The sequence below is a fragment of the Canis lupus genome, chromosome 1 (assembly GCF_011100685.1).
Source record: "Canis lupus familiaris isolate Mischka breed German Shepherd chromosome 1, alternate assembly UU_Cfam_GSD_1.0, whole genome shotgun sequence".
Lineage (NCBI taxonomy): Eukaryota > Metazoa > Chordata > Mammalia > Carnivora > Canidae > Canis > Canis lupus.
The window spans coordinates 93,488,742-93,510,064 of record NC_049222.1 but is presented as its reverse complement, the minus strand read 5'-3'; the positions used below and the strand labels follow the sequence as shown (position 1 = coordinate 93,510,064).

Here is a 21,323-nt window from a genome sequence, read left to right as displayed (position 1 = left end):
GTATTATGCTAAGTGAAGTAAGTCAGAGAAATACACAAGACACATACTGTATGATTTCACTCGTATGTGGAATTTAAGAAACAAAACAGATAAACATGGAGGAAGAAAGGAAAAAAAAGAGAGGGAGGCAAACCATAAGAGACTCTTAACTATGGAAAACAAACTGAAGGTTGATGGCAGGAGGTGGGCAGGGGATGGACTAAGTGAGTGATGGGTATTAGGGAGGACACTTGTGAGGAGTGCTGGGTGTTGTATGGAAGGGATGAATCACTAAATTCTCCTTCAGAGACCAAATATTACACTGTATGTTAATTAAATAGAATTTAAATAAAGGCTTGAAACAAATTAAAAAATAGAACTAGTCAGTAATAAGCCTGTTCCTTTCTTTCTTTTTTTAAGATTTTATTTATTCATTCTTGAGAGACACACAGAGAGAGAGAAGCAGAGGGAGAAAGAAGCAGGCTCCACGCAGGGAGCCCAATGTCGAACTCGATCCCAGGACTTTAGGATCATGCACTGGACTGAAGGCAGGCGCTAAACCGCTGAGCCACCCAGGGATCCCCCAATAAGCCTGTTTCTTATGTAGGCTTCTAGGTTTGTGTTATCTGTGGCCAATATTTTTTTCCTTGATAATTTTTATATTTTATAACTGATCCCCCTTTTTTCTGTGGTGTGTAGCTTATTATTTCTTCCTCTTTTGTTTTTTTTTTAAAGATTTATTTATCTATTCATGAGAGACAGAAAGAGAGAGAGAGGCAGAAGGAGAAGCAGGCTCCCCAAGGGGAGCCAGATATGGGATGCGATCTCAGATCCCAGGGATCACTCCCTGAGCCCAAGGCAGCCGCTCAACTGCTGAGCTACCCAGGTGTCCCTTCCTCTTTTGTTTTAACCTATGTTTGATAATCCCCCAACGAAATGACTGCAGTGACATGCATAACTTACTGGAAATTACTAGAATCTTCAACATTTCCCCTGTTCAGTGATCTTTGGAAAATTATGCTTTGACAATAATCTTCACTGTGTATGCCCCATAAGGAGCCAGTTACACCAGTAAGTGTATTCATCTGAAAATAAATGATTAAGGGGCTTCTCATAATGAGAGGGGGACATTTAGCTGTAAGTATGTTAGTAGATAAAGTGATATTCATATCTTAATTTAGAGATGATTTGTAGGGATTTTTCAGACCTTGTGAGGTCTGAACCTACAACTCCAAGACCAAGACCTGAGCCGAGATCAAGTTAGATGCCATTGTAGGGATATCTTTGATAACATATCCAAATATATGGCATTATCAGCCATACCCCTGCCTAAGCAAACATACAGGACATCATCACAATGTCCCTATCCCTTGCCAGTCTCATATCAGATCCATCAAGCCCTACTGATGTCCTAAGTAGCTCTATCCTTTGCTTCTCCATCCTTTTTGCTCTTACCTGAGTTCAGGCCACCAGCAGCTATCATCCATATTATTTCAACTGCCTTGTCAGTTTTCTTCATCATCTTTTCAGGCTCTCCCTTCAATCTGTCACCCCATGGAAGAGGAATCTTTGTAAAAACAAATGTGGTCACATCCCTTCTGTGCTAAAAAACTTCAATGACACTCCTTGTTCTCAGGATTTGGAGCAAACTCCTTATGCAGCTCCAAAGGCTGTTCATGATAGGATTCCTGCTCACCTCTGGGCCTTTTCTCATCCCATTGTCCATCCTCCCTCCTCCTTACCCAACTCAAGCCTCTCCATTCTGCTCCAGCCATACCGAATTTCCTTTTGTTCATTTGTTGAACTGGCCCCACCATCTCTTGCTTCTGACCTTCACCCTGTTTCCTCTGCTCAAAAATTCTTCTTCCCATCTTTTCCTTCAGGTTTTGGCTAGAGTGTCATGCCTCACAACAAACTGAACTTCATACCTAGTGCTGAGTTATATGCTCCTCCTGCGGGTGCTCATAACATCCTACTTTTAGCACCATAATAGCACATATCACATTGTATTGCCAATTTACTTGTCCAGGACAGCCTTCAAAGGTGGGCTGCTTGAGGAAAGGGATGAAGAAGGGAAATCACTTTATATATCTATATTTGTGTGTGTGTGTGTATATATACATAACATCTGTATAGATCCTGAGTACCAGGTAACTAATTACACCTGACACCATGGTAACAGGGAAAGAACAGACTAGGGCTTGATCCTGCCTCTGCCTCCTGACCAGCTATGAGAACATGGACAAGTTACTTGATCTTCCTGAGCCTTAGTTTCTTCATTTGTAAATGAGGATAAGATTATCTACTTTCAGGGTGGTTGTAAGACATTCAATGAAGTGATGCATACAAAAGAGCTTAGCACAATGCCTGGTACATGTTAGAGTACTTAGAACAGGGCATTGCTATTGTAAAATGTCCTGTTCTCTCCTTTGCATGAGATAAATGGATGAGGAGAGAGAGGACAATCAAAGGAATCTGAGAGCTTGAAGAAACATTTTAAAGTCCAGAGGATGGTAGTGGGTAGAGGGTGGGGCAAAGGTGTGGGTGAGGAGATTCAGATTCAGTAGATTTGGGAAGCAGCCTGAAATTCTGCATTTATAACAAACTGCCAGGTAATACTAATGCTACTCCTTCAGAGAGCATACTTAAAGTAGCAAGGGTATAGAAAATAACCACTTCTGCTAGCTTGTACTGGTGTAATGACATGGAAAAACTATTAGTTTCTTAGCAGGTGGCATGAGAATTCCTTTGGGGAAGAATGTGTATTTGGAAGAAACACTCTGATAAATCACTGGGGTTTGGCGTTGGAGGGCCGGGGGGTGGGCAGAGAGTGACTCACCAAAGCACATGTTGAAGTAATAATTGATGATCTTAAACTGCCTTCTCAGGAGGAGGGGGGGGGGTCTCATTAACCTCAAGGCCTTTTTGTCTGTGTGCCAGGATGGAGTGGTATCTGGGGTTGAGGGCAGGGTATAATTGCTCTGCATAGGACAAGATAGGAGCCAGGGGGAAGCACAGAGCCAAATGGGAGAATTGGAGAAACGGAGACACACTGGAGAAATGTTTATATAGATATTTGGAAGTTATTTGCTTGACAATGTGCTCATTTTCTTTCATCTCTTGCAAGGAATCATTTGGATTGATTGCCAAAGCTTTTGTGCATGTGATTTCTCTCTTTGTAGAGGAGTGGATGTGAAGAAGTGGATGAGGGGACAGCTCACAGCAGGGTCACACTAGCCTCAAGGGACCTGCTAGGTCCTCTTCAGCAGTTGCTGGGTGATGAGTAGGTAGTAGTGAGGGTGGGACATGTCCCAACTTCTGCTGTTGGGTGATATAGCTTTACTACGGTCAAAATCAGTAATTAGGGCAGCCCCAGTGGCGCAGCGGTTTAGCGCCGCCTGCAGCCAGGGGTGTGATCCTGGAGACCCGGGATCGAGTCCCACATCGGGTTCCCTGCATGGAGCCTGCTTCTCCCTCTGCCTCTGTCTCTGCCTCTCTCTCTCTCTCTGTGTCTCTATGAATAAATAAATAAATAAAAATCTTTAATAAAAAAAACAAAATCAGTAATTAAAGCAAAGAGAATAATAGATTGGCAAACACAGAAGGAACAATGACAGGGTTGAAAAGAAGCAGGATGGTTGGATGCTTTGGAAAAGGTTAACAGTGCCTGGACAGTTTACCTAGAAAAGAAGAGCAAAGCCTTTGTGATAATCAAACTTTATCAGCCATTTTCGGACTTGCTTTATTTTATAACCTCACAAAATCATAACTCAAAGAACTGGCACTAGTTTTAGAACAGAATTTTAACCTAGGGTCCAGGAAAGAGCTTGGAGGGGTGGTAGCCTCAAATCTGTTAAAATTACACACAGATGTGTGTGCACATGCATATCTTTCTAAGGAGTGGCTACCTAGTTTTCATTGACTTGAATAGCGAAGGGTCATATAGAAATGGTTAAGAATCATTGATTTCCAAATGAAAACTAGCTAGAAATCTGTCTTTGATATACTTATGAAATTTTTTTTAAAAAGTGGGGAAAGAAAAGAGACTAGGAATGTTGTCAATAAGAAATCGAGATAATCGGTTCGATGTTACACTATCATTCACTTAAAAATAGTGAAATCTAGTCAGAGGATGAAATTTTTATATTTGCTTAGAAAAGTAAAAATGGCTTCCCTTGAACTTATTCAATAGGGAATGGTGGCCAGTTATTCTCTATCCCCATAGTAAACAAAAACAGCAACAAAAACGTGACATCGAATTGTAAAAGAACAGATTCAAGTTAGATTGGACGCTTTGTCCCCCAGGGAATATTTGGCAATGCATGGAAATCTTTTTGGTTGTCTCCCCTAGTGGGGGTGCTATTGGCATGTGGTGGGGAGAGGCACGAGAAGCTGCTAAACATTCTGCAATGTACAGGACGGCCCCCACAACTGGGGATTTTGTCCAGTCCAAAATGTCAATAGGGCTGATGTTGAGAAACCAGGAATTAGAATAAATGAAAACGTCCTGGCTATGAAAAGTACAAATAATTGAAATAGGTTAACTCAGGGATTGTAACATGTCTATGAGGCTTTTAATGATTAAGAACTTTGGGACGGGGATCCCTGGGTGGCACAGCGGTTTGGCGCCTGCCTTTGGCCCAGGGCGCGATCCTGGAGACTCGGGATCGAATCCCACATCGGGCTTCCGGTGCATGGAGCCTGCTTCTCCCTCTGCCTGTGTCTCTGCCTCTCTCTCTGTCGCTCATGAATAAATAAATAAATAAACCTAAAAAAAAAAAAAAGAACTTCATCTCTACCTGGCAAAGCACCATCGTTTTCTACAGAGGTGATGGTGCAGTCTGCGGAGATGAAGCTGCTGTGAGAAAGGGGGCTAAATTTTTTTCAATTTCATCCTCACAGCTCTGGGTGTGCAGGCACTTAGTGTTTGCAGAATGAATAAAAATCTCTATGGATCTTCCCATTGCAAATGACCTGCCCCGAATTCAACTGCCTCTAGGGTCAAATGCCTTTCTCCATAGGAAGGATAATAATATTTTATGAAACTGAAATTGTAGGAAATTTTAGATAAGAAGGCAATCACTAGGTGAGGAATATAGCCTGACTAGTGGCAAAAACCCACTGGAAACTAACAGTAGTCTCTACAAAGGTATCCTCCATCTAAGTCTGTTCAAGAACCTGCCCAAGAGCCAGTTTGCAGTGGGCTCAGCCCCTTTTGGAAGGGGAAAGATCTTCCTAGGCACAGGTCCCAAAGTGACTCATGGATTGTGTAGGAATCCTTTCCTTTTGGCTAGAGCATCTGAGCTGGGCTTGGGAGCAGACACCACCACATATCTCAAGCTGTCCTTCAGATACATAAGAAAGAACATGGATTAGAATCTCTGTAACAGTCACATGTTCACATTGAAGTATTGTAGTGAGTGAGAAAGGGGAAGTAGAAAATCATGTCAGAACCTAACAAAATAATCAGACTATACGTGCAACTCGCCTGTTTTGGAAGTCGTGTAAGTAATCACAAGTCAATGAATACATTTATATTCTACTTGTAAAATTCTGCCTTTTAAGGGAGAGGATGTGACTGGCGTTTAATAAGCTGAATTACTAGAATTTAAATTCATGGGCACAATTTGTAAATTTATGAGCATGGCCTGCATAAAACCCTCAACATTAACCTTTAGTAGGTTGGAGGCATACAATAGATGCCCGTTTTATTCTTAATGAATAATTAGAAAGTGTTTTACACTGTTACAGATATTCTCTAGAGTCATGGGCCTGAATTTTTAAATCAGCAATTAGTCATGTACTGGATATTCAGTGCAAGAATAGGACTCACAGTGTGTTTTCCCAAGCCAGGCTGATGAAGCAGCTAATTATAGTGCTAGCTATTGTGGCTATGGTCCCCAAGCTTAAAGATATTAATAATAGTTAGACATGGCTATATTTGGTAGTGTTTTGCTATCGCTATAAGATAGGAAGAACTATTTGAGTTACAATCTTTTCTCATTAGTGGTGAATGGAATGAAAAGTGTGCTTGCATTAGTCTGTACTCTGTAAAAACAAACGTAGAGTCAGATGTGCAAAATCAGATTCTCTTAGGGAAAATCAAACAAGTGTGGTGGGCTACCTTTCCTGAAGAACTTTGGTATGAGATACAAAGCTGGCCTTTTGAATGGACAGGAATTATTTCTCAGCTATATTTCATCTGAATTAAAGGTAAGTCTTTTTCCTTCCACCCACTCAGTGATTCACACAGTACCATCAAATTAAAGCTTTAAGATTATGGTTTTTCCTTTGCTTCTTGTTCAAGAACTAGAACCATAAAGACTTCTGTATTTGAAACATAGATACTGAAGCCTAACTCCATGTTTCCTGAGAGACCGAAGGCTCAGAATAGCCTCCGATTGCCCATTTAGTCTGAGTTAGGGACTCTGAAATGATAATGATTAAAAAAAATGTAATTTCCCAAAAGATAGGAAAGGGGCAAACTTCATGTTTTATGAATTCCCTGAGAAGAATCCTGAGTCTTAGGGTCAGCAGCCAAGGGCAGTCACAATAAATTCAGAAATAAGTGCAGATAAAAATAAATGCAGAGTATGGAAGAGATTTTTTAAAAATAGGGAACAATTTTCCTTGTTCACCCTCCCTTTAATTTCCACCTGCTGTCAAGTTTCCCTTGATCCTAAAATCAACCCCTCCTTTGCTTCAAAGCCTAAATATTATGTGAGATCTTTCTCTTCCTTTCAACAGTTTCTTACCTCTCATTCACTCTTCCACTCACTAAGATCTGGCTTCTCATTCTACATGAACTGCTTGTCAAGATTACCAATTACCTCCATACTTACCATCAATGAGTCTTTTTAGTCCTATGTTACTTTTCCTCTGTGCTAAATTTAAACATTGGAACATTATCCCTTGAAATTTTCTACTTGACAAATTTTCCTTCTATTTTTTTCCATCTACTTTTCTGCTTTTTACTGCCTTTCAGTCCTCCATTCCCACTTGGTGTTCCCTAGGGTTTCATCTTTGGCCTACTGCTTTTCTTGGGTCCTAACTTTACCTCCTATATATTATTTCCTTAGAGAATGTCCGTGACTCCCTATTGCACACCAGGCACTCTTCTTCCATTGTCTTGTAGTAGCTTCACTTTTCCATTATAGTCCCTAGCGTAAGCACAATTTGCCATGACATTTTTTTATGTGACTTTTTTGATGGATGTCTGTCCCCTCCTCTAGATGGTTAACTCTATGAGGACAGGAGCTGTGAATATTTTGTACATCACTATATATCCAGAGTCAAGTGCAGGGCTTGGCCTTTAATGAATGCACCTGTCTCTATTACTTACCTTTATCCATCCAGACAACCAAACCAAAACACTCGTAGTCATCTTAGGAACTCTTTCACATTCATATCCAGTCAATCACATCATCTTACCTATTTACTTCTAATTCTCTCTGGCAGGTGCCCTTCCTCTCCATCCCTGTTATCACTGCCCATAAGCAGTTCTCACCATTTCTCATTGAGGCACTTCCTTTGTCACCTACCTGTACCTGCTTTTGGGCATATGCCTATCTGAGTCTGGAATGATCTATTTGAAATGCAAATCTGACTATATCATTCTCCTATGGAAAATATTTGAGTGGCTCCTCATTGCCTACAATAAAAATATCCCAAATCCCATAGTATACAATGCATAATCTCCTTTGGTCTGTCAAAGGCTAGTCTTCCCAGCTGCATCTACTACCTCTCCTTATCTTGCACTTCTTACCCTGATAACACCAAAAGTCCACCAGGTTACCCATATACCCCTGCCCCGCCTTTATTCCTGGAAGTCCAGTGACCAGTGCTACTCTTTTTCCTTAAAAGTACATTTGGACTGTTGTCATCATTACCATCCTCCTCCTTCTCATGTATGTCTGCCACCAACCCCATCTCCACCCAATTTGACTATTTTGAGAGCTGAGCCTCTCTTATTCATCTTACCTGCACCCTCCCTGACATATAATAGTTGCTTAACAAATCTATGCCACCTGAACTGAATATGCTTGTAGCATAAATACACTGGGAGCTGGTAGTATGACAGTTTGATTTTGAGACTGTTTTTCGAGGTTCTGAATTATTGACTGAAGACTTCTTCCTTGTCTAAAGGAAAACAAAGACTTGCATCATGCCAGATATTTCCTAATGCCAGTTCCGGTATATATTAGCCTCTTGTTGAATGGCCAAGTTACACAATAAAATGATAACTAGTTCACTGAGTCATAATGTCATCTTGAAGTTTGTTTTTTTTTCCTGGTCACCCCTGCTATTCTCATTATTAAAACAAATTATGTTCTCTATTAACTTTCCCTTCTAAATCTAGCAAGCAGCAAACTAATGTAAAAGAAAGAAAAATTTACTTTTTGATCCTATAAATAATGCTGCATTAAACAATTTTGACATGCATCCTGATAGTAAGGTGATTTTATTGCTATCAAATTCCCCAAAGTGGGATCGCTGGATTAACAAAAATTGTCTCACCTTAAAAAACAAATTAAGCTGTAATAAAACAGTAATTCAGGAAGTAATAATTCAGGAAGTAATTCAGTAATTCAGGAAGAATAGTGACCTAAAATAGTTCTGGTTTTTTTTCAGTTATTCTAGTTATTTCACTCTGGCAGGTGACATCTGTGTCCTCTGGTGTGTTTCCATTTGTCATTTTAAGACCGGTAGTATTGACTCAAGAGAATGGGGCTGCTCTGAGTGCTGCCTCCAATGACAGCAGAAATAAGTGCTTAATTCAGCCAGAAACAAGAAGAAATCATAAACAATGTATCCTTCCTGCCTTAGCCTCAGTATTTCCAAGGGATGTTGCATTTGTGTGGTGATCTGCATAGGAGAAGAACACATATTTAAGGCTTGGAGCAGATAGGAAAAAGAAGCTGCAACCATGTTTTCTAGAATCAGTTCAAGGCTGTACTGAGAGAGCACTCAAGTTAGCTTTCCTTCCCCAAGAGGGGCCACAAACTAAGCCTGGGAAGAGGTAGGTTCTACCTAGACCAGCCCATCCTAAAGTCCCCTGTGGAGATTCACTTTTTGTAAGAATGATAATAGTCTCTAAGTATTGGATGTGTCTTTTCTTATGCTGAGTGATTAACTGAAATCTCTTTTGACAATGCAAGCCTCTCTCTGGTTTTCCAGTTCTCAATGGAGATGGAGAAAAGGTATTATTTATCAAATTTCAAATAAATACTTACATATCTGGTGCAATAAACAATGTCACATTCTACCTATCCCAACACACACACACACACACACACACACACACACTTCTTACACTTTTATCAGGAAGAAACATGGCAATGTGGAACAAACTATTGGCGTACAGTGCCATTGTCTCAGATGATCCAGGCAGAGTGATTTTTCAGTTAATCAAGAAAGGCCTTAATGAAAACCAGGCAAGGAAAGAGATCTAGTGTTACTCACAAGAACAAGGTTAAAGCTATATTAAGAGAACACACTCCTTATGTAGATTAGACAGGTTAACCTTTGGAAGAAACTACTCTCATAAAGTCTGTCTTTAAAGAACATCAGAAAGCAAAGTGGAGGCAGGCCCTTTGGAGGTGAAGCACCCTCTTGGCATGTCTCTTCCACAAAAGAATGCACCCTACAGAACAGGGCTTATGGAAGTGTTGGGGGAGGGCGGGGGGTCAGAAAAAGCTCCCACTGGCATCCAGCTAAAACCGGAAGTTGCAAAAGATTCCTTACTTATGAAATGGCTGGAACAAGGGCTCTATCTACATCCTGGTAGGAATAGTAGGGAATGATAGAAAGGGGAAGGAGACAGAGACAGGGAGGAGTAAGGCCCAAAGAGAGGGGAAGGCAGGAAGATAAGGAGACAGAGGAAGAGTTAGGAAGGGAATGAGCCTTCATAGAGATACTTCTTAAAAGCCCCAAACATGGTCTTGTTCTCCTTCTTGAAATATAAAAATGTTAACTTTTTTTTTAAATGCATAATTTCTGTCTCCAACTCCTTACTGCTTTGAGTCATACATGAATCTTTCAGAAAAAGAGTAATCTAAATCTCCCAGTGGAGTTCAGAGCAGGTGGGGAAGTTAGTAAAAGAAGTAGCTATGCTGTTTTATCTGATGGCACTGGTCCCAGCCCTAGGTTGGACTTCTGGGTGGGGAAGAGGCACCAGTTGAGTGTCCTTCAGCCTGAAGGAGAGAAAGGTGATTCACTGACCCCCCCTTAACACCTTCCCCCCAACTCCTATCCCTGCAGGAAGCTTGCAGCCTGAGGCCAGAAAGGTTAAGTATTTCTGTGGTATAAGCACGTAAATGCTGCTAGAAGTTTTAACTTTTATCAAGCACTTAATATATACAAACACTGTCTGGGCTTAAGCCTCCACAAAACTTACTTATGCTGTTTCCTGCACTTACTGTGAATTATCAAACCCTATACATATGAATTATTGCATTCAATACATAGTATGAGTTATTGCATACCTCGGCCACATCTGCTGCTTTTTTTCTTTCAAATTTTATTCTCCATGATTTGGAATGTCTTACAGTTCTTCAAAGACACCATAATCTTTCAGACATCTATTTAGGTATGTGATCTTTTCTGCTTGAAACGTCTCTTTTCCTCTCTGCTGGAAAATGTATTTGTCCAGGATTTGGTTCATTGCAGTGCATATGTATCCAGGAAATGCTTTTGGAATGAATGAGAAAGTCTGTCTTGGGGCTACTTGGATGACTCAGTTGGTTAAACCTCTTGCCTTCCACCCAGGTCATGATACTAGGGTCCTAGGATTGAGACCTGGGTGGGGCTCCCTCCTCAACCAGGAGTCTGCTTCTCCCTTGCAACCCCCCCCCCCATTGTGCATTCTCTGTTTCAAATAAAAAAAAAATCTTAAAAAAAAAAGAGAGATACTCTGCCCCAACACCAAGTTAATCACTCCTTCCTCTGTGCTACTTTAGAACCTTCTGTGTCATTTGTGTCACTTACAGGCTATGTTGCCTATTTACCTATCTCATTTCCCTAGACAGATTCGTTTGTCACCACATCTAAAATTTATTATTCCAGTGGCACCAACACAACTGGAGATGCTCATGGGGACATTGTGTAAGTTTTTTTTTTTTTTTTTTTTTTTTTTTTTTCATTGTGTAAGATTTCCTGCCTTCTGGTTTCTGTTCAACGAGAAATGTCTACCTGCTTGTTCCTTCTCTGGAGGTGGGGAACATCCACTGACCCAAATCAACCTGTCAATGTATGTATGTATGTATGTATCTGACATTTGAGTTCCCTCTGACGAAATGGAAAAAAAAAAGTGTTGGGTGTTGCATCCCTTCCCCTACCCCCATTGGTGAGGGCATTTCTGTCGCCTCTGAAATCCTGAAATCAGTATTGAAGGAAATGTCATCAAGCATTAATGAGGAGCGATGGCAGGGAGGGCGTCCCTGCATCTGCATAGTGCGGGCAGGCGTGCTGGGCGCCACGCTGTGTTCTGCCCACCGCCCTGGGGCTGCCGTGGGGAGCGCGTGGAGTACAAGCTGCTCAGGAAGCTGTTTGGGGCCAGCATGCCTTCCACCAGGCCTGTGCACCTGTGTGTCCCCGCCGCCACCCGCTGGTGCTGTGGGAGGGGTCTTCGGGCGGGATCTGCCTGGCAGTGGTCGGACAGTGGCGGGGGAAGGCATGGCTGCCCTCCCAAGGCCTCGCTAGCGAGCAGGTAGACGCGGGGCCTCCACGAGGCAGACGGGCTCCACCAGCAGGGGCTGCGTCGTCAGCGTGCTGACGTAGAGGCAGCGCGGCGTGAGATGACCCCGGGAGGCCGTCTGCGTGCCATGTGCAGAGTGCGGCGTGCGGCGTGCGGCGTGCCGTCGCCGACGTTGAAGCACCTGCTCCCTCCACTCAGGCCCATTGGGGGCCGCCATTGTGCCGTCGCCAGCGACCCGGATGAGGTGCTGCGTGCGCCTGCCGAGGGAGGTTATCGCGGCCTGGCGTCAGGTCTTGTAGGCCTTGGGCGAAGCCTTCTCGCGCTCTCGGCCTGTAGCGGGCCCACCGCTTGAGCTCCTGGCTGGCAGACACCTCAAGTTTGATGTCCACGACCAGCCGTCGGGGAGGGGTGGCGCCTTCCGCGCAGTCACTTGCTCCTGGTGCGACTGGAGCTGGCCCCACACGTCGGACGCCTTGCTGACTGTCTCGAGGCACAGGACCACCGCGTTGGATTTCTTGATAGAGATGCAGATGTCTGGGCTTCCTCAGGGGTTTTCAAGCGTATCCGGGTGCAGCTCATCGGCACGCGCCAGGGTGTGCCCCGCTGAGTCCGTGATGGTGCTCTTCGTGGGGTTGCGGTGGGGCGCTAGCCGTTGGAGCCCCTTCACCAGCTTGGGCGGGGCGGCCGGGCTCTTGGCCTCCACGGGGACTGTGATGACCCGGCTGACCCTGAACTTCACTACTGGCATGCTTGAAGGAGCTCAGAGGTGGGGATGGTGCCTGTGTTCACCAGGAGCTGGTGCGTGCCCACGGGCCTCGGGGTTCCTGCAAAGGCATGTTCTCGATGGGCTCTTTGTAAGCCCAGACAAGGTTTTTTTTTTTTTTTTAATTTTTATTTATTTATGATAGTCACACAGAGAGAGAGAGGCAGAGACATAGGCAGAGGGAGAAGCAGGCTCCATGCACCGGGAGCCCGACGTGGGATTCGATGCCGGGTCTCCGGGATCGCGCCCTGGGCCAAAGGCAGGCGCCAAACCGCTGTGCCACCGAGGGATTCCCCCCAGACCGGTTTTTGATGGCTGGCACCATTTATGTCTATCGTTGCAGGGTCAGCGGAACAGTGCCTGAAATGTAGCAGATGCTCAACAGATTTGAATTGATTTGAACCTTTGTTCACTCATGGGCATCAGTGTGGTGTACAGTTCTCGAGTGCAGACATCTTTGTGGTGTTGGTCTTATGGATTCTCATGATGTCCTTGTCCCGCGTGGGAGTCCGCATATTGTCCGTGCCCAGGACCAAGGAGTACACTCAGCTGCTTATTTTTCATTCAGATTCTTGTCTGGAACCCTAAATTTTTTCACTCGCCCAAGATCCAAAGAGGCTTCGGGAATACAGACTCTAAAGGCCCATATCTCATATTGTTTCAGCAGCCTTTGGAAGCCCTGAACTGGCCCTGTGCACTATGGGATCTCCAGACAGGTAAGTCCTGTTCCCCAACAGCCTGTGGATTCTGGGATATAGGCCATGCGACCCACCAGCCTTTGTATGTGAAGGGAATCTATGGCTTCCTTGAAAAGAAGAGACATCGCCAGAGGAAGGCAGGATAGCACATGCATTAGAATAGATTTTGGGGAAAAAAAAAAGATTTTGGAATCATTGGTTTACTTTTTCTCCCCTCTCTGATCTTAAGTTTTATTGATCTGTCTCCACCTGATTCCTTTGCCATCTTCAATCTGCTCTTAAGACCTGTCCTTCCAGTGAGTTTTTCATTTGTTGTCTTTCTATCTTGTTAGAGAAGATTGGTGGAAAGCCCGGAATGTTTCCCAAGTGCCTTTCCCTTGGGCATGGCTCAATTTATTTATTTTTTAATTTGTTTTTTACTAAGATGTAATTGACGTATAACATTATATTAGTTTAAAAAAATAACATTATATTAATTTCAGATGTTGTACAACATTGTAATTCAATAGGTGTATGTATTGCAAAATGATTACCATAAGTCTGGTTATTATCTGTCACTATACATACTTCAAAATTTTTTTTCTTGTGATGAATGCTCTAAGATTTACTTTCTTAGCAACTTTCAAATATACAATGAAATATTATTGTCATTTTTTACAATACAGTATTTTTAAAATTATTTTTAAAATTTATTTATTCATGAGACAGAGACAGAGACGCAGAGACATAGGCAGAGGGAGAAGCAGGCTTCCTTTGGGGAGCTGGATGTAGAACTCGATCCCAGGACCCCAGGATCATGCCCTGAGCCAAGGCAGATGCTCAACCACTGAGCTACCCTGGTGCCCCACAATACAGTATTATTAACTGTAGTCATCATGCTGTACATTATATTCCCAAGCCTTATTTATTTTATAACTGGAAATTTGTACCTTTTGACCCCTGTTACCCACTTCACTCATGCCCTGGCCACCACCCCTCTGACAATCACCAGTCTGTTCTCAGTATGTATGAACTTGGTTTATTTTGTTTTGTTGTTTATTTTTTAGATTCCACATGCAAGTGAGATCATATGGTATTTGTTTTTTTCTGACTTATTTCATTTAGCATAATGCCCTCAAGATTCATCCATATTGTTGTAAATGGCAAGATTCCTTTCTTTTTATGGCTGAATAATATTCCATTGTGTATATATGTATATGCAACAATTTCTTTTTATTTTTTTAATAATAAATTTATTTTTTATTGGTGTTGTTTGCCAACATACAGAATAACACCCAGTGCTCATCCCGTCAAGTGCCCCCCTCACTGCCCGTCACCCATTCACCCCCACCCCCCCGCCCTCTTCCTCTTCCACCACCTCTAGTTTGTTTCCCAGAGTTAGGAGTCTTCATGTTCTGTTTCCCTTTCTGATATTTCCCACACATTTCTTCTCCCTTCCCTTCTATTCCCTTTCACTATTATTTATATTCCCCAAATGAATGAGACCATATAATGTTTGTCCTTCTCTGATTGACTTATTTCACTCAGCATAATACCCTCCAGTTCCATTCATGTTGAAGCAAATGGTGGGTATTTGTCATTTCTAATAGCTGAGTAATATTCCATTGTATACATAAACCACATCTTCTTTATCCATTCATCTTTTGATGGACATCGAGGCTCCTTCCACAGTTTGGCTATTGTGGGCATTGCTGCTATAAACATTGGGGTGCAGGTGTCCTGGCCTTTCATTGCATCTGTATCTTTGGGGTAAATCCCCAACAGTGCAATTGCTGGGTTGTAGGGCAGGTCTATTTTTTACTCTTTGAGGAACCTCCACACAGTTTTCCAGAGTGGCTGCACCATTTCACATTCCCACCAACAGTGTAAGAGGGTTCCCTTTTCTCCGCATCCTCTCCAACATTTGTTATTTCCTGCCTTGTTAATTTTCCCCATTCTCACTGGTGTGAGGTGGTATCTCATTGTGGTTTTGATGTGTATTTCCCTGATGGCAAGGGATGCAGAGCATTTTCTCATGTGTGTGTTGGCCATGTCTATGTCTTCCTCTGTGAGATTTCTGTTCATGTCTTTTGCCCATTTCATGATTGGATTGTTTGTTTCTTTGGTGTTGAGTTTAATAAGTTCTGTATAGATCTTGGAAACTAGCCCTTTATCTGATATGTCATTTGCAAATATCTTCTCCCATTCTGTAGGTTGTCTTTTAGTTTTGTTGACTGTATCCTTTGCAAAAGCTTCTGATCTTGATGAAGTCCCAATAGTTCATTTTTGCTTTTGTTTCTTTTGCCTTCGTGGATGTATCTTGCAAGAAGTTACTGTGGCCGAGTTCAAAAAGGGTGTCGCCTGTGTTCTCCTCTAGGATTTTGATGGAATCTTGTCTCACATTTAGATCTTTCATCCATTTTGAGTTTATCTTTGTGTATGGTGCAAGAGAGTGGTCTAGTTTCATTCTTCTGCATGTGGATGTCCAATTTTCCCAGCACCATTTATTGAAGAGACTGTCTTTCTTCCAGTGGATAGTCTTTCCTCCTTTATCGAATATTAGTTGACCATAAAGTTGAGGGTCCACCTCTGGATTCTCTATTCTGTTCCATTGATCTATGTGTCTGTTTTTGTGCCAGTACCACACTGTCTTGATGACCACAGCTTTGTAGTACAACCTGAAATCTGGCATTGTGATGCCCCCAGCTATGGTTTTCTTTTTTAAAATTCCCCTGGCTATTCGGGGTCTTTTCTGATTCCACACAAATCTTAAAATAATTTGTTCTACCTCTCTGAAGAAAGTCCATGGTATTTTGATAGGGATTGCATTAAACGTGTATATTGCCCTGGGTAACATTGACATTTTCACAATATTAATTCTGCTAATCCATGAGCATGGAATATTTTTCCAACAATTTCTTGATCCATTCATTTATTAGTAGACTTTTGGGTTGCTTCCATATCTAGGCTATGATTAACAATGCAATGAATGTAGGGGTGCATGTATCTTTTGGAAATTGTTTTTTTGTTTTCTTGGGATGAATGCCCAGAAGTAAAATTGTTGGATCACATCATAGTTCTGTTCTTAATTTTTTGGGGAACCTCCACACTGTTTTCCATTGTGGTTGTACCAATTTGCATTTCACTAACAAGGCACAGGGTTCTCTTTTATCCACATTCTCACCAGCACTTGTTATTTCTTGGCTTTGATTCACCATTTTAACAAGTGAGAGGTGATATCTCATAGTGTTTTGATTTGCATTTCCCTAATGATTAGTGATACTGAGCATTTTTCCATATGACTGCCCATTTGGATGCCTTCTTTGCAATAATGTCTATTCAAGTCCTCTGCCCATTTTTACTTGTTTGGTTTTTTTTGTTTGTTTGTTTGTTTTTTTGGTGGTAAAGTTTATGATATTTTGGTGTTGTTTGAATATTAACGGCTTATTACATGTATGATTTGTAAATATTTTCTCCCATTCAGCAGGTTGACTTTCCATTTTGTTGATGTTTTTCCTTGCTGTGCAGAAACGTTTTTTAGTTTGATGTCTCACTTGTTTATTTTTGCTTTTGGAGTCAGATTTAAAAATTGTTACCAAGACCGATGTCAAGGAGATTACTGTCTATGTTTTCTTCTAGGATTCTTATGGCTTCAGGGGCAAGATTCAATTAATTAATTAATTAATTTCCTTCCTCCTTTCTTCCTTTCTTTCTTTCTTGATTATACTTGACAGACAGTATTATATTAGTTTCAGATGTACCACTCAGTGGTTTGACAAGTTTATACATTATGCTGTGTTTACCATAAGTATAGCTACATCTGTCCCATTACGTAGCTATTACAGTATCATTGACTATATTCTTTGTGCTCTGCTTTTTAGTCCCATAGGGCTCAACTTCTAAACTCTATCCTCTGAAGATCTTGCCAGAACTTGGTTTTGGGCATTATTAGGATAGGTCTAGAGTAAGCCTTGCTCTGGATCATGTTCTTTAGTCTCAGGCATGGCCCTTATGGTTTCACAGCTGATGCCTGGCTTTGTTGAAAGATCCACAGCCCTGGAGTATGGTCAGGAGAAGTCTTCCCAGTGGTGAGGAAACTCAGTGGTCTAAGGTAGGAAGAATAGTTAAAGATGTCAGTAGGGCAAGGGGAATAGATGACACATGGGAAGGGCTGTCACATAATAGGGAGAATGGATAATATCTTTGTGGCCTCCTGGTTAAATGTAGCATTGGTGCTTGGTTGCTAAAAGGACACAATTTTCAATTCAGAATAAAAAGTGATTTTTTTTTATTGTTAGAGTAGTATAAAAGTAAAATGTCTAGGAAAAGAGGGAGTTTGTCTTTAAAGATAACTAAATAAAGGTTAAATATAGGAAATGTTGAAGGGGTGACTGGTATCAGATAAGGACTGAGTTTAAGAACTTTTGTGGCTCCTCTCAGTATTGCATTCTATGATTCCCTGAGTTCAAATTGTTTTAGTGAAAACCCTATGTGGCACAGTAAGGGAATGCCCCTTTCTGTGTGTAACGGAAAGAGCATGGCTTATAGAAATACACCTGGGTTTGAATCCCTGATCTGTCATTTTCTAGCACAATTTCTGAGAGATAAATCTCAAGCCTCACTTTCTTCACTTTTTAAAATAAGGATGGTGTGATATTCACCTCCTAAGATCATTGTGAATATAAAGTATAGATAGAGTACCTGATACACAGTATGCTGCAGGAATACTTGTCATTATATATTGATGGTATTGTGGTTTCTATTATTAGCTTGAAATTGGGTTCAATTAGTTCTATTTCTAAGAATTTCTTTGAAAAATATTCATGGATGTACATAAAAATTTAGCCACAAAAATGTTCATTATGGCTCTATGATATATTTTTATATATATAATTTTTTATAATGGGATAATAGTCAACCACTGATAACCAAAGTTCCTTCTTAGTATGGTGATTATGGATAATCAAATTACAGAGATATCTATATATACACATTATAGGTAATAAAATTTAGGGGTTTTTTTCCTCCCTAAACTTTTCTCTGTGGATATGTATTATTATAATTAAGAGATCAATCATAATAAAACCTGTAAGAAAAAGTCGATTCCTCATCCTCAGGGATGGTTTATCATTAGTTGGTTCCTGGATGGGGAGGTAGGAAATTGACAGACAGAAAGAGAGAGAGGCAGAGACACAGGCAGAGGGAGAAGCAGGCTCCATGCAGGGAGCCCGATGTGGGACCTATCCTGGGTCCCCAGGATCACACCCCAAGCCGAAGGTGGCGCTAAACCGCTGAGCCACCGGGACTGCCCTAGGGTGGATAATCTTAAATTTTTTTGTATCCTGAAGCATTTTATATGGTCAGCGAGTGGTACAAATGGTAAGTCCTACAGGAGATTAAAAGATGGTGGAGCTCTCTGGATGGGCTTGGGAAGGAGGTGAGCCTTGAATACCAGGTCTGTAGTCCATAAAGGAATTTAACATCTGTGTGGCTTTGAAGATGCAGCTGTTGAGTAGCAGGTAGCAACTCCTATCTTTGGGCTTTTGGAAATCTCTGAAGTGTTTATTTGCAGAGGGAAGCTTAGGAGAAAATGAGTATGGGAAATGCAAGGGGTTGTAAAAACAGTCCTGCTGTCAAACTGCAACATATGATACTTTTACTGCTCTCAAGTTCACTGGGTACAATCAACTATCCCTGATATGTGCCGGGAGATTTTTATTTCGAAATTTGAAGCACTTCAAAAATATCTTATTCCATTGGTATTTTACAAGCATTTCCTAAAGGCTGAGGCATCTCCCTTTAGTTTCTGACTCTCTGCAGAGCGATATAAAATTGGAGCAGCTGAATGTTGACAGGTGATTTGAAATTGTGATGATGACAGTTATAACCCAGTGTTGTGCAACAGCATTTTAACTGAGGCTCGTTTTCCCAGTCTGGATATCAAGGATTGTAAAGTCTTTTATATGATAAGTTGGACAACAGGGTTGTGTTGGGAGTGGAGGCTGAGTGGGTGTGAGTGAGGGATGAAGGGTGGTAGGAGGAGTGCATACAAGTCTGTAGGTATTAACCAGTTGATATTGTACACTTATCGAAAAGAAGTTTATAAAAACTAGGAAAGAAATTTATAAGACCAGGAAAACAAGGGAGGAAGGAAGGAAGGAACGAAGGAAGGGCAGAGGGGGGAGGGAGGGAGGGAAGGAGGGAAGGAAACAGGATGATGGGAAAAGAGGAATAAATTACAATGTTATTGACAACCACTTGACCATGGGCAATAATAGTCCTTTTTAAAGAACACAAAGCTGATATTGACAGCCTAGAAAATTAACTCTTATCACCATATGGAGTCTTAGAAAGTTCTTTTCCAGGGATATTGAGTCCTGGCTAAATGAAGAATATTGTCTCAAAGCTCCTTTATTTTTGTCTCCTGGCAGCATTGCTGTTAACTTCTAGGAGCCCTCCATTACTAAAACCCAGAAGTCATCAAGGTCCAGCAACCTGAGTTTACCACACGTATAGGTTCCACAAAGTGGGAGGAAAACTTTTAATATCACTGACACAATCTCTGAACATAGTGCTGGGCAATAACTGGTTAACCTAAACAAGAACAGTTTCTTCAGTACTAAGTGGGGAACAGAGGACAAGCTTGATGCCCTGAAGTGAAATGATTGGCAGCCAAGGACACACACACTCCTCCAGCAGATTATTGTAAAATGTGAGTAGAAGCTGGCTGATCATTTGGAAAATGAGGGCATTTTAGGGGACATTTAGGGGATAAGTCTTGAAGGAGAGTGGTTAGGGATCTAGGTGATTAGGGATTCAAGGATCACCCAGCTGATGAAGAATAAGTGTTACAGGATTGCAGGGTTCTTGTCTCATAGAGTCAGAAAATGAATCTCGCAGACACAAAAGGGTGAAGCAAAGTGAAAGTTTATTAAGTGAAGATGAGAACAGAAAGGAAAGAAAAAGGCTCTCTAGAGTAAGCAGAGTCCTGAGTGGGTTGCCACTGTGGGCTTTTACTGGCAGTCTTTTTTGAGAACTCACCAGGAAGCTTGAGGCCTTGGAATTATGGTGCTGTCTTGGTTTGAGCAAGGACTATCGATAACATTCTTAATGGTTTACTGCTTTGAGGTCTGGTTAGTTTCTGTGATTACGGTGTAGCTGCCAAAAAAAAAAATATACTCCCTAACATCCAGGGCCAGGTGGTCTGCTTTGTTCCCTTATCTCTGGTTTTGTCCACCTCAATATTTCTCCACATTTGGGATTTCTTTGAGCTTCCTCGGAGGATTTAGGGCCTACTTTCTCTTCCTGCCTATATCTTAACCCTTTCCTTACTTGTAAAGGGGGGCCCATTTCTACTACTGCAGATCTGTTTATCATTCAGTACCTCTCTTTTCATTGAAATTTAAGCCTCTGAACAATTAATATGAAGAAAGAGCTGATTATCCAGGAAATTGACTTTTCCGGAGGTAGATGCTCAAATGGGGAAGATCAGGTATAACCTAAGAAGTTCTAGAGGACATTTCAAGGCTCCTTTGGACCCATAAATCTAGAGTTCATTTCCTTTCAACCAGCTTACTGGATTCTTAATACAATTTGAGAATTAGAATTCAGAAATGTTAAAATATAGCCAGGTCTGAGTTTTATGGAAACTGCTTTCGGAAAACATGCCATTCTCAGCCTGTTAGTAATTAGAAGTAATTATTAAACAGCTTTTGGCATAGGTGAGGGTTCTATATTGCCTTAGAAGTCACATATTAAGTGGCTCATGGTATACCTTGGTTTGCTCACCTAAGAATGAGGAATAATTTAAGTCAATAACATCAAAGTAAAAGATATAAAAGGAAAATTAAATTTTCAAATAATGGCTCCAAATGTCATTAAAAACTAATGGGGTTGCAAGAGGTAAATAAAAATGCAATCTGTTTGGTGTTGAGTGTTTCTTGCAAGCTCATTAAGCATTTGTTTCTTAAGCTTGCTTTCTAGAATGTTAATGCCAGGAAGCTAATGCAGTGAGATCTGAGGTCTTGGGGGGCAAGGAGAGGCTTGCTTCTTCCCAGGAAGTCTGGCATTCTCAGAAGATGCCACTACTTCTTTTCAGAGGACCCGAGTTGTATGCATTGTTTAGATTTTGCTGTCTATTTTCTTGGTGAGGTTTACACAGTTCTTAGGGAAAAAAAACCAAAAACCAAAGAAACCTGATGGAATGTAC

At 41.5% G+C, this 21,323-nt stretch overlaps 1 protein-coding gene across 11 annotated transcripts in view; it reads left to right on the top strand.

Moving 5' to 3' along the window:
- Window positions 1-11,921: 11,921 nt before the first annotated feature.
- Window positions 11,922-21,323, top strand: part of GLIS3 (GLIS family zinc finger 3) — a 546,483-nt gene continuing 537,081 nt past the window's right edge. For 4 of the 11 annotated variants that reach the window (XM_038527224.1, XM_038527215.1, XM_038527216.1 and 1 more), the window contains exon 1: window positions 11,927-13,153. The gene's annotated coding sequence lies outside the window, so the exon portion shown is untranslated. Of the gene's footprint in view, window positions 13,154-19,545; window positions 19,827-21,323 lie in introns of all 11 variants that reach the window. The other 7 variants (XM_038527231.1, XM_038527229.1, XM_038527232.1 and 4 more) reach the window with 3 other exon arrangements.